We start from the raw sequence: 12,014 nt of genomic DNA, 5'->3' as shown, positions 1-12,014 counted from the left end.
GTGATGTTCTGTAGTTCAGGTATACTAAATGTATTTTTGGCTTGAAGATTTTTCAAATTACTCATATTTATTGTAATGTAGCCCAATGGTCAGTCAAGTAACATCTATATTTATAACTTAGTAGTAAATTATGGTAGTGTCAAGCTGATTTTGAATAAATAAGCAGATATATTTTATCTGATTTTTAAGATTACAAGTACATAGGACACAAATTAGTCTGAATCTAACCCTTCAGTAGATGAATGGATAAAAAAATGTGATACATACATATACATATATATATATATATATATATATATATATATATATATATACACACACACACACAATGAAATATTATTCAGCAATAAATAAGAGTAACATTAAGATTTTTGGCATTTGCAGTAAACGGATGGAGTTGGAGAATATAATGCTAAGTGAAGTTAGCCAATCCCAAAAAACCAAATGCAGAATGTTTTCTCTGATATAAGGAGGATGATTCATAGTGGGGTTGGGAGGGGAAGCATGGGAGGATTAGATGAACTCTAGACAGGGCAGAGGGGTGGGAGGGAAATGGAGGGGGCATGGGGGTAGAAAAGATGGTGGAATGAGATGGACATCATTACACTAAGTACATGTATGAAGACACGAATGGTGTGAATATACTTTGGATACAACCAGATTTATGAAAAATTGTATTCTATATGTGTAATATGAATTGTAATACATTCTGCTGTCATATATAACAAATTAGAATAAAAATATATAAAGAATTAGTCTGAATCTATATAGTGTCTACCAACTGTGTCACTTATTAGAAATAAATTTAATCAGAAATCTTATGTCATCTTCCCTGCTGTTTTGAACTCACAGTAAACTGTTAAAGACCACAATAAGCCTCCAGCTTGTGTGATCCCAACATAGGAAGTGCCTGCTCATAAATGACCTACTGAGATTTTTGGTCCTTACCCTGTCTTTATTACTCAGACACATTCCTCTAAGAGTTGATTTTCTTGCCTATAAAATAGTTATAATATTAGTTCTTAACTCATAAGGATGAAATGAGATGAAATAATCCATGTGAAACATTTCACACCCCACCTGGCACATAAGGAGGCCAGCTGCATTGTGAGCTGTAGCTATCATTGGTGTGCAGTTTTAAGCAGGTCTCCAACCCTCTAAAGACCTGAATTTCTTCCCTGGAAAAATACAGATACAAATGTCCCCCTAGCATCACACAGCCAACGCACTGCTCAGACAAATTTCCCAAACAGTTAATAGAATTGGTGGTGAGCGGTTCTGGGATCACCATGACCTGCCAGATGCTGATGTAGTGGCTGCATTTTGTGCAACAGAGGATGCTTTTTAATTGGCCAATAGACTTTTGAAGTACCCTTGTGCAAGGGAGCCCACCACATTGGAACGTTATTGCTTCATTTATCTCCGTTTTAGAATAATAGGAAAGAATTTCCTTAAGCCAGGGAGATCAAGAGCACTTCCTCTAGTCTGAACCCCAATCTGATTTGGGCCCACTTCACTCAGTAGCACCATGTGGAAAGGAAAAACCCCCCACTCCCGAGGGGAGATCCAATCAGCAACAGTGGTTTTCCTTCCGGCTGCGGACAGCTGGAAGGCTGAATAGCCAATTCAGCAACTCTAAGCCCAATCCCTCCCCCTCAGGACTGAAGGAGCAGTCTATTTGAGCATGGATTAAGCCAAATCTCTTGGGATCTGAGTGAGACATGGGAAGGAAAATGTGCGGGAGGGGCCAAGGTGTGCGAGTGAGCCCACCAGCTCTTGACTTAACCTGCTGGGAGGGCTGCCAGTTCCTCAGGTCCCCCGGCCCAATCTGCAAACTGCCTGGGAGGGAGACCAGACCCTTGGCTAAATGCTCCATGTCCTCATTAATATCAGTCCTCATCAGAGCCCAGCTTAGTATCCACTATCATCCCAGTTAGAGATGAGAAAGATAAGCCCCAGACAATTCGGGTCCCAGATGGAACTGGTGCTTGTCCCTAGTGAATATTACTTCTACAAACATGTCTGTCCATGAAACATCAGCCAAGCATAGAGAACAGTGCACAGAGAACGTCACTTTCAGTGAATACAACTCCTTTCAAGAAAAAGATGGAAGGAAGTGGAATCCAAGAAAAGACCGACTTAGGTACTTCATGTGTGTCCAGGAGGGCATTCCATTGAGGACTTGCCTACCAATATGCCTCCCCACCTTGAGTATTCTGACATCATTATTACCTAAAAGCTCTTCTCTTTCTGTAGTATTTTACATTTTAGAACACATTTCATTACCAGCACTTTATTTGATTATAAATAATATGGTGAAGTAAGTTTAGGCCAATAGCACTGTACTAGTCAGCCATCTGCACTGTGACAAATTACCTGAGAAAACCAACTTAGAGGAGGAAATATTTATTTTGGCTCATGGTTTCAGAGGTTTCAGCCCACAGTCACTTGGCTCTGTTGGTTCTGGGTCTGTGGCGGGGCAGAATATCATGGCAGGAGCATGTGGCAGAGAAAAGAGGAGCCAGGGTCATGACATACCCTTCAAGGACATGCCCTCAGCCACTTACTGCCTCTAACCAGACCCCCACCTCCTAAAAATTTTCCACCACTGCAGGGACCAAACCTTTGACATATGAAACTCTCGAGGACATTCCAGTTTCAAACAATAACAAGCATCATCCATTTGGCTTATTTAGTCAAGAGATCGGCTTAGCTCCGTGGTCTGATGGTTGGTCTGTACTAGACCAGCTAGGGTGCTCCACGGGACAATCAGGCCCGACCACGGGCAATAGAATCACTATGGGTGATATAGCCAGAGAGGTGAAGGGCCATGTCCCATTAATAAGTTTCATATTGATAATGTGTTGAAAGCAAAATGTTTTAATATATCAGGTTACATAAAATTTGTTATTAAGACTAATTTCTTTTCAATTTATCAATGTGGCTGCTGTAGAATTTGGTTACCTTTGTGCCTCGCCTGTTTCTAGTGGCAAGTCTGGGCTCACCGCTTCACATGCATTTCATACTTAACCATCCTACTTAACCCTGTAACATGGAGACCCTAATGGGCCCCATTTGACAGATGAGATAACTGAGCCAGAGAGGGTAGAAGCTCTTTGCCCAAACCCACTGAACTGGTAAGAAGCAGAGTCCAGTCTTGTTCCACACAGACAGCCCATTTCATCCCTCGAGCACGTGCTGCATGCCCTGTTGTTGTTGTTGTTGTTGTTTTCCTGTGCAATGTCATCTGTGTAAGTTAAATATGAAAGAAAGTAACTGAAGAAATAAAAAGCCTTCTATTAGGGCTGGGATTATGGCTAAGTGGTAGGGTGCTTGCCTAGCAAGTGTGAGGCACTGGGTTCGATTCTCAGCACCCCATAAAAAATAAATAAAGTAAAGGAATTGTGTTCATCTACAACTGAAAAAAAATTAAAAAGCCTTCTATTATTTTGCTAATGGATCTTCTACTTACACATAAATTTAAGTATCTTATGCCAGAATCGAGTAATTGAAAAAACCAAAGCAGCATATTTTTTCTGATGAGGAAATATATTTGTTACTAATAAGTCTTCATCAGATGCATGATCACTCAAGATAGATATTTAATATCACAGGATTCTGGTTTAGCTTTCATTGCACCCAATAATAGACGGAATATTCCTTTCTACAGACACAGCTGCAATGTAAGGGCCTACCTATGCGATGGTATTGATTTCTGGACCTATTTCAGATCCTAAGAACAAAGCCCAGAATAAAACAGCTAACCCCTGTGGGCTGGCTCAGGGCAGGTGGCGGCCTTGGTATGTCAAGACAGAGTGAATCATGCTAGGAGGCTCTAAGCACTGAATTCTATGGGTTTTCCAGCTGCTGCTTGTGCACTAATTTGCCAATTCTCTATCTAACGGCAAACAGCGGTGGGACACTCATTCATATCCTCAGGATAAGGGAGAAGTGAGGCAAACAAGGATTTACTTTCCATCCACTGTCTTGCCCCCTGGAAAACAAGCTAGTCAAGGAGAAAGGTGGTAAAATATGAAACTGAATCTGTGCAAGGGAAATTCATCACGCCTTCTGCAGTCAGCTGATGACTGACAGGCTGTGCATAAAACAGATTTCTAATCAATAGAACAATCTTTTTCAACTGCCTCGAAAACACCTCACCTTCACATGAGAATTATCTTCGAAATCCTTCCATGTCAGCATAATTAATGATCAACAAGCCAAGACTTACAGCCCCTGATAATCCCTATTCTTGAAAAGTCCCACCTAGTGCTTTCTGGAATGAGATGGAGTACAAATGCTGGTCAGCTAGGTGGTCAGGCATCTGGTAGCTGGAAAGGGAGGAGGAAAGGGAAATTAAGAGGCTGGTACAAATTTAGAGAAACAGATGTAAAGGGGAAAAACAATAAAGAAATGAACTCATAAGCAACATCCAATTATCTAAAGGAAACTTTTCGTAAATGAAAGAATCAATTGGCAACGTCATTCAATAGCAAGAATCTCATAGCTGGAAAAGATGAATGAAAACTTCACAGATGTATAAAAATCCAGTTAACAGGGGCTGGGGTATTGCTGCATGGTAGAGAACTCACTTCGCACACATAAGACCCTGGGTTCCATCTCCAGCACCACAAAAAAAGAAGAAAAAAAGTCTGATAACTGTTTATTGTTATTTCTCTAAATATGATTACCATCACTTTGAAAGCAGGGCGATGGCACTGACACCTTCATAACTTCCCCTCCCCTGATACACAAAACAACAAGCACCTTTTACTATGCTCTGCACGGTATACGATGTTTGCATGAGATATTCTCTTGTATCCATTGCTATGGTCGGAATTATCCTCCCTATAGGTTGAAACACATGTAAACATATGTAAAGAGGCGGGGCCTTCAGGAGGTGACTGGGTCACGAGGGTGGAGCCTTCAGGAATGGCATTAGTGTCCTTAATAAAAGAAGCTTGAAGGAGCTTCTTTGTTCCTTCCACTGTGTGCAGACACTCAGAAGGAGCATCCATGAAGCAGAGAGTGAGCCCTCACCAGACAGCAAACCTGTTGGCACTTTGGACTTAGATTTTCTGGCCTCTAGGACTATAAGAAATCCAGTGTTTACTATTTTTGTTATAGCTGCCCATACTTACCAGGACAGCGATATTCTGGGTTCATGATGGATTCAGGCGTCTAAAGTATAGTAGTTGGAATAATACCCCAAAATATATGTTTAAGTCCTAACCCCAGAGCCTATGAGTGTGACTTTATTTGGAAACAGGGTCTTTGCAACTGTAATTGAGTTAACAAGCTAGGGATAAGATCATTCTGGATTTAGGGTGGGGTCTGAGTCCATGGACTGGTATCCTTGTAAGAGACAGAAGAGGAACAGTTGAGACCCAGAGAGGGAGGCCACATGGAGATGGAGGGAGGGCTTGGTGTCACGCTGCCACAGCCAAGAAATAGCAGGAGACCACAAGCTGGAAAAGAGAAAGGAGGCTCTGCCTCAGAACCTTCACAGGGAGCAAGATCATGTGGCCTTGCTGACACCTAGTTTCAGGCTTGTGGCACCCAGAACTGTGAGACAATCAAATTCTGCCATGTTAAGCCACCTCATTTGTGCAACTTTGCCGCAGTTGCCCTAGGAAATCAATGCACAGGAGTGTTTTGGAACTGGAGTGGTCAAGACTTCCTAATGTCTGGATACAAGAATGTTCTCCTACAAGGATACTCGACACCTCCTCAGTGGGAATGAGAGGCAATGAACTGTCTTGGGGAATGCCACAAAATGGCCAGCTACTCGCAGGGACATTGTCCTTCAGAGAACGGTGAGATTTGCCTCCTGTCACTCTAATCTGACCCCCAGGATGAAGAGCTGAAATGAATCAGGGTGCAGCAGCACATCTTGTTTATACAACATGGACTTGCGTGGACTCCAGAAACACCCACTTAAGCCTAGAGAGACAACATTCTGAGTTTTACTGGAGTTTCTCATAGACAAACTGACAATGATGCTTTTTTATTTGAGTGTTCTGAAACAGAGGAAATGGCTCAGCTTTAAAGTTTCATCTGATAAAAATAACAGGACATCGTCTAAATGCACCCTGGCAGCCTCGACATCACGGGAAACTAGTGAGAAAGGGCAGTAGAAGGACCCCTTTAGAGCTACCGAGTCAGAACCTGCAACTGGGGAAGAGTCCCAGGAGTCGGGTTGGCACATTAAAGTTTGATAAGCTCTCCTCTAGAGTATGTACTGGACAAGTGTTCAACAGTCATGAAATTAGATCATCTTAAAACAATGGCCAGAAACCCATCTCTAACCATCTCTCTCTCTCTCTCTCTCTCTCTCTCTCTCTCACACACACACACACACACACACACACACACACACACACACACACACACAGGCTTTGCCCTTCTTAACTCTTTTGACCAAAACAAAATCGAACAAACAAAAAACCATACATGGTCTTGAAATTTAAAACAGAAAGGAAAAGAAAAAAAAATAAAATAGACGATTATATGTGTTTCACTATGTTTATTGAATGCAAAACTTTCTCAGTGGGTTAGACTCCTGCATAAAATGTTAATCCCAGAAAAACAAGGAACCAGAACTAGCAGAACTAGTGCTCTTTTAAATCATCTTTCTCAATTGTGGCTTTGATGTATTATGAACTCAATTTATTAAGAGAATCCAATGCTCCTATTATAACTCAGCTGGTGATCACCCCACCTCTGCAACCTTAGAGCACACTGCCCTGTGTGACAGATGGCACCAAGGCATTAACAAGCAAACAGTGACCTATCACTGCACAAAGCAGAGACAGAGACATCATCTGCTTCTGCATGGAGAGACAGAGGCTGGAATGGAGAGAACCCTCGGGTTCCAATACAGCCCACTTGGCCTCACCTAGCAGGACCAGGCAGCACTTCCTAGAGGAGAGAGTGTCTATCCAGAGCCTTAATGAGTCATAAAAGTCTTGGCAAAGAAGGTAGGTAGGTAAGGAACGGAAAACTAGGAAGAAGAAACAGCATAAGCAAAGGTGTGAAAATTCTCTAACAACTGTAAAGTACAAGGTAAGAACCAAAGTGTGGTAGAAATAAAGCCAGAGGGAGAGGTGGAGGGCTGTGTTGTGTATGCTAAAGGGCCCAGACTTGCTTTTTGAGGGGTAGGCAGCTCATCTTCCTGCTCCTGGTGGTGGAAATTTAAAACAATGCTTGAATTCTCTAGAGTATCTCACATACCAGGCTCAAAACACAGGGATGAAGCTTTGAGTTCCTCAATATGTTATCAGCCACTTCTAAAAGGCAAAATACATTCTATCAGTTAGATCTTAAGATGCCAAGGCAAAACCATGGGAAATGTTTATAAGTCATATTGCATGGCCCCATCAGTGCAATAATGGCTTTTGTGATGAAATTTAATGGGAAGCTCACTGATACCAAGACACATAGATCCTGGTGACCACGTGGTGAAAAATGCAGACAGTGGATTTAAACCCTTCAAAACATTTTCTGCTAAAAATTCATTGTGAAAATCATCCATGGTGACTTGGCAGCAAATCACCCATCTGAGGAGATTCTTTGAAGGCTCAACAGAAAGCACTGAGAGCCTGATGGGGTATATGTGAACTCAAGTCTTAAGGCTGCAGAAACCCCCGAGTCCTAGCACAGTGAGCATTTGTGTGTTCATGGCAAAGAGTCAGAAAAACAACGTGAAATTTTCCAGGCAATTAGGGAAGGAGAAAAACCCATGTATGTCAGCCACACGCAGCTGGCATGTTAATGTACTGAGGGCTGCGGTGCTGAATCCCATGTGGGCCAGTCCACAGACACAAGCCACATCATTACCTCCCACCCGCTGCCTTGAAAATGCACGCTCCCCAACCAGGGAGGTGTCAGGCAAGAGGAGATGGATGGTTTAGGATCTCTGCCAATATCACCGCCCAGTCATCCTTGGTACTGAGGGGTGGGCCAGTGGAGCCATCCTCGTGAACAGACAATGGCACTGTGACCTGTTTTATGGTGATTATTTGTTATAGCCATATTTTATATCTTTAATTATGCATCCAAAGGAATCAAGTGCAGTACCTGGAAGGTAGTTCTCTGTGGCAAGACTTGGCGTCCCAGGTGAGCCAAGGGACAGGAGAAGCGAAGCCCACAGATCCACAGCTGCTGAACAGACAGCATCCGCTCATGGTGTCTAGCCAGGGCTGCAGAGCAACCGTGAGGAGCAGACCCCCCTCACCCCCACTGCTGTCCTGCTGCAAACCAACTCTTTTCCCTGAAGCACCCACCCTGCTCAAGCTATCCACCTCATCATACAGAAACAGGAAAGATGACTCCAATTAGTGCTTAGTAACTGGAGGTGTCACTCCAGCTGCTGTGTCTGCTTGAAGTTTTGAGAGAGTTTGCCTCATCTGCTGGGTGGATTCCTGGCCTGTCACCCCACAAGACAACTTCAAGCCCCAGGTCCTGTGGAATATGGCACAGCTCTAGGCAGGCGGATTGAAAGGACTCAATAACGTTCTAAGAAGACCCTGTGACTCTCTGTGCGTCGCATGCTTGTTTCTGGTCCTGTGACACACGCCCAGGATGCCCAAGCCCTTCTTGACAATGAAGGTGAACCAGGACTCAGCCAGGATGGATCCTGGAATATTTTCAAATACATAACAAGATATCTTGGAGATGGGACCCAGGTTGAAACATTAAATTTATTTATATTCCACATACACGTTGTCTGAAGGGAACATGATACAATATTCTTAGCACACCCACATTTTGACTGCAACACATCACAGGAAGTCAGATGTGGAATTGTCTAATTGTGGCATCAAGGTGACACTCAAAAAGTTTTGAATTTGAAGCATTTCAGGTTTTGGAATTTTTCAATAAGGAATGCTCAAACCATCGTGATATATTCTGACCTAGAAATCTATAATTAAAATGTTGTATACTTGTTTGAAATCTGCTTTTTACACAATGCATAATAATAATAGAAAGATATAGGGTGAAGGCAGAAGAAATCGAAAAGGCCCTCTTTTAATTCTCTATGGGTTCCTTTCAGTGATAGAAAATGAAATCCTTTTCTTATCTATTTTTTTTCTGCACAAAGTGAATATTGGATGTCATTGAAAAAATAAAAACAGTATTCTAAATGAGACCTCAATATTTTAATGGGCATATTTTAAATCTTCTAACAAAGAATATATTGATTGAGAAGTAGATTTGAAATAGCCTGGCCAAAGGCAACAGTGAGCCCAATGTCCTGGTCATATTGTAGGTTAAATGACACCAAATAAGAATGGAAGTCATTTGAAATAATTTGGAAATAATCTTTTGAAGATTGTCTCAAAATGTCAAAGACAAAATACTAGCAGGGATAGCAAGAAAAGAGAAAAGCTGGTCACAATCTTTGAAGATGAGTATCCTGTCTGAATTGCTGTGATTGATAGAAAAGATAACTGTCGGAGTATAATGAAATTCTGAGAGCTGTATGTAACAGTAAGTCCGCACATTGCTCCAACCACCAGACAGCATGTGGCACGGAACTCAGAAATGACCCCAGCCATATCGGGAATTTCATATCGGGAATTTCTCGTCCCTTAGGTCAACAAACTATTTCATATACACAGAGCTCTCAGTTCACGAGTCCATATATGCATTATCATCATCATCATTATTATTTCATTTTATGCAAAGCAAAATTAAATGTTGTTATTGCCCTTTTTGTTTTCTTTCATGCAAAACAAAACAAAACAAAACCTCACCCCAGACAGGCAGGAAATTAAAAACAAAAACTTTGGATTCTATTGGCCATTGCCCCAGTCTCTATGCTAACAAGAAAAGGCTGCTGTTGATTATTTTGTCAAGTAACCTGCTCTCTCATTACAGTTCACAACAAAAACTTCTGACCTTCCCTAGAAATATACCCAGCATATCCGTGAACTTCACATCTAGACATGCTTCTCTTAAATGGAAAGGATGAAGTATTTCTAAACCTTTTGTTTATTTAGCTACACGAGCCATTCTTTCCTTCTCTGAAAGTTTCACACCTGAAGGGGAGTCATGGGACCCTAAAATCAGCTCATTGACACACTATGCCCCCTTTCCATAATTGTTTAATTCATTCTTATAATGTAAGCAATCTTTTCACTTGCCTTTGATCTTAGAAGAGTCTCCCTACCTAGGTGAGCCTCATACCTGGGATCTCACAAAATTCAATTATGTAAGTTAATATCTGAATCCTCACCAGACCCTATATGAGGCTTCTTTTAACCCTGCTAAATAAAATATGAACTAAGTTATAGAAATTGGATTTAGTGCACTTTGGGAGAATGCACATACTAAATAGAGTGGTTTCCTGAAGTAAGAACAATGTCACCTATTGGTATGGATTGAGCCAGGCACCCAATCTCCTCATCCAACTTAAGAATGTTGGGTACCAACAGCATCCTATAGCCCTAAAATTCTAGAATAATAAAGTAGGCAATGCTGCTTCTTAACTCTGAACAATGAAAGAATAATTATGTTCTGGTGTGGAGCTAGAATGGATATTTTGGATCATATACTCCAATATCATTTTATATATGAGGAAATGAGGGGGCAGAAGTTGGAAACAATGTGACCTAGGTCTTTAGTTACTAGAATGGTTAGTTACACACACGTGTGTGTAAATATGCGCATATATATATATATATATATATATATATATATATATATATATATAATATGTGTGTGTGTATAATCCCTACCTTATAAATGGAGAGTCTGAGGCCCAGAGAGCTTAAGTAATTATATGAAAATACTTGAGTGAAGGTGAGCTGGGGTTCAAGCCCAGAGCCTCTGGAGAGCTCCAGTGCTTAGATTCTGATCATCAGTCAGCCTCAGACAAACTACCCAAACAAGGACAGGAAGGGTAATGGTTAATTTCATGTGTCGGCCTGTATCTACCACAGTTCCTGAATATTTGTTCTGACTCTTAGCTATCTCTGTGAAAGTATTTTTCAGATGATATTAAACCTGTCAGTGAACAGATTTAGAGGGAAGCAGATCACTCTCCTCTGTAATGTGGGTGGGCCTCATCCAATCAGGGGAGATCTGAATGGAAAAAGACTGACTTCCCAGGAAGATAAGGGTTTTCTGCTAACTGATCATCTTTGAGCTCAAATTGCAGTTACGCCTTTTCCTTGGGTCTCAAGCCTGTTGGCCTACCTTAAAATTTTTGATCTTGACAGCTTCCACAATGATGTGAAGAGACTGAGAGAGAGAAAGAGATGCATACATACACACATACCACTGATTCTGGGTTTTTCTCACTCTGCGAGGATGCTTCTGTTCTGAAAGATGCAGCTGTATTTTTACTAGTCGTTTCTTTTTGTACCACATCTGGACCACTGTAATAGCATCTTAAGCAGTCCCCCTGCCTCTTCTCCTGCATCCCACCATAATCCTTGTCAGGGATGATCTCCCATAATGAATAAATTATGTTATCCATCAACTGCTTGAAATTCTCCCACAGCCCCTGAGCTTGGCCTGCAGTTTCCTCACTATCCAGGTCTTCTCTACCTTCACAAATTCGACTCATTCTGTCCACCAGATGCAACTTTGCACTGGCACCAAATGACCTCTTCCTCCAAGTCTTGGCTATTGATGTGACTGTTCAGTGTTCACATTATTATGTCCTCTGTGAATCCTCTCCCTGAACATTCATTATTCCTCTTCTGCGTCCCTAAAACACATCTTTGTAATAGAAACCACCTCCTTATTTTATAATTATCTGAATACACTTGTTTATCCCCCTCTCAACCACAAGCTCTCTGAAACCAAGGTTTGCATGTTAGGAATCTCTAGAAGTATGCATCCTGGATTTTCCATATATTTTTTACTGGATCTCTAAAATTCAAGTATCCAAGCTCTCAATCAATGGCAGACCTAATATAACTCCAATGGTAAAATTTATTCACTTTCTTCTACCTTATTTCTCACATATTGTTACTATAAGAAAAAAATAAAATTTTAGATTT

At 41.4% G+C, this 12,014-nt stretch overlaps 1 protein-coding gene across 2 annotated transcripts in view; it reads right to left on the bottom strand.

Annotated features, from left to right (window-relative positions):
• Pid1 (phosphotyrosine interaction domain containing 1) overlaps positions 1-12,014 on the bottom strand; it is a 231,676-nt gene that overhangs the window by 70,780 nt on the left and 148,882 nt on the right. The window lies entirely within an intron of this gene.

This window comes from Marmota flaviventris, chromosome 11 (assembly GCF_047511675.1).
Source record: "Marmota flaviventris isolate mMarFla1 chromosome 11, mMarFla1.hap1, whole genome shotgun sequence".
Classification (NCBI taxonomy): Eukaryota; Metazoa; Chordata; class Mammalia; order Rodentia; family Sciuridae; genus Marmota; species Marmota flaviventris.
Note: the sequence above shows the minus strand (reverse complement) of the source record. Positions and strands in the feature narration are given on the sequence as shown.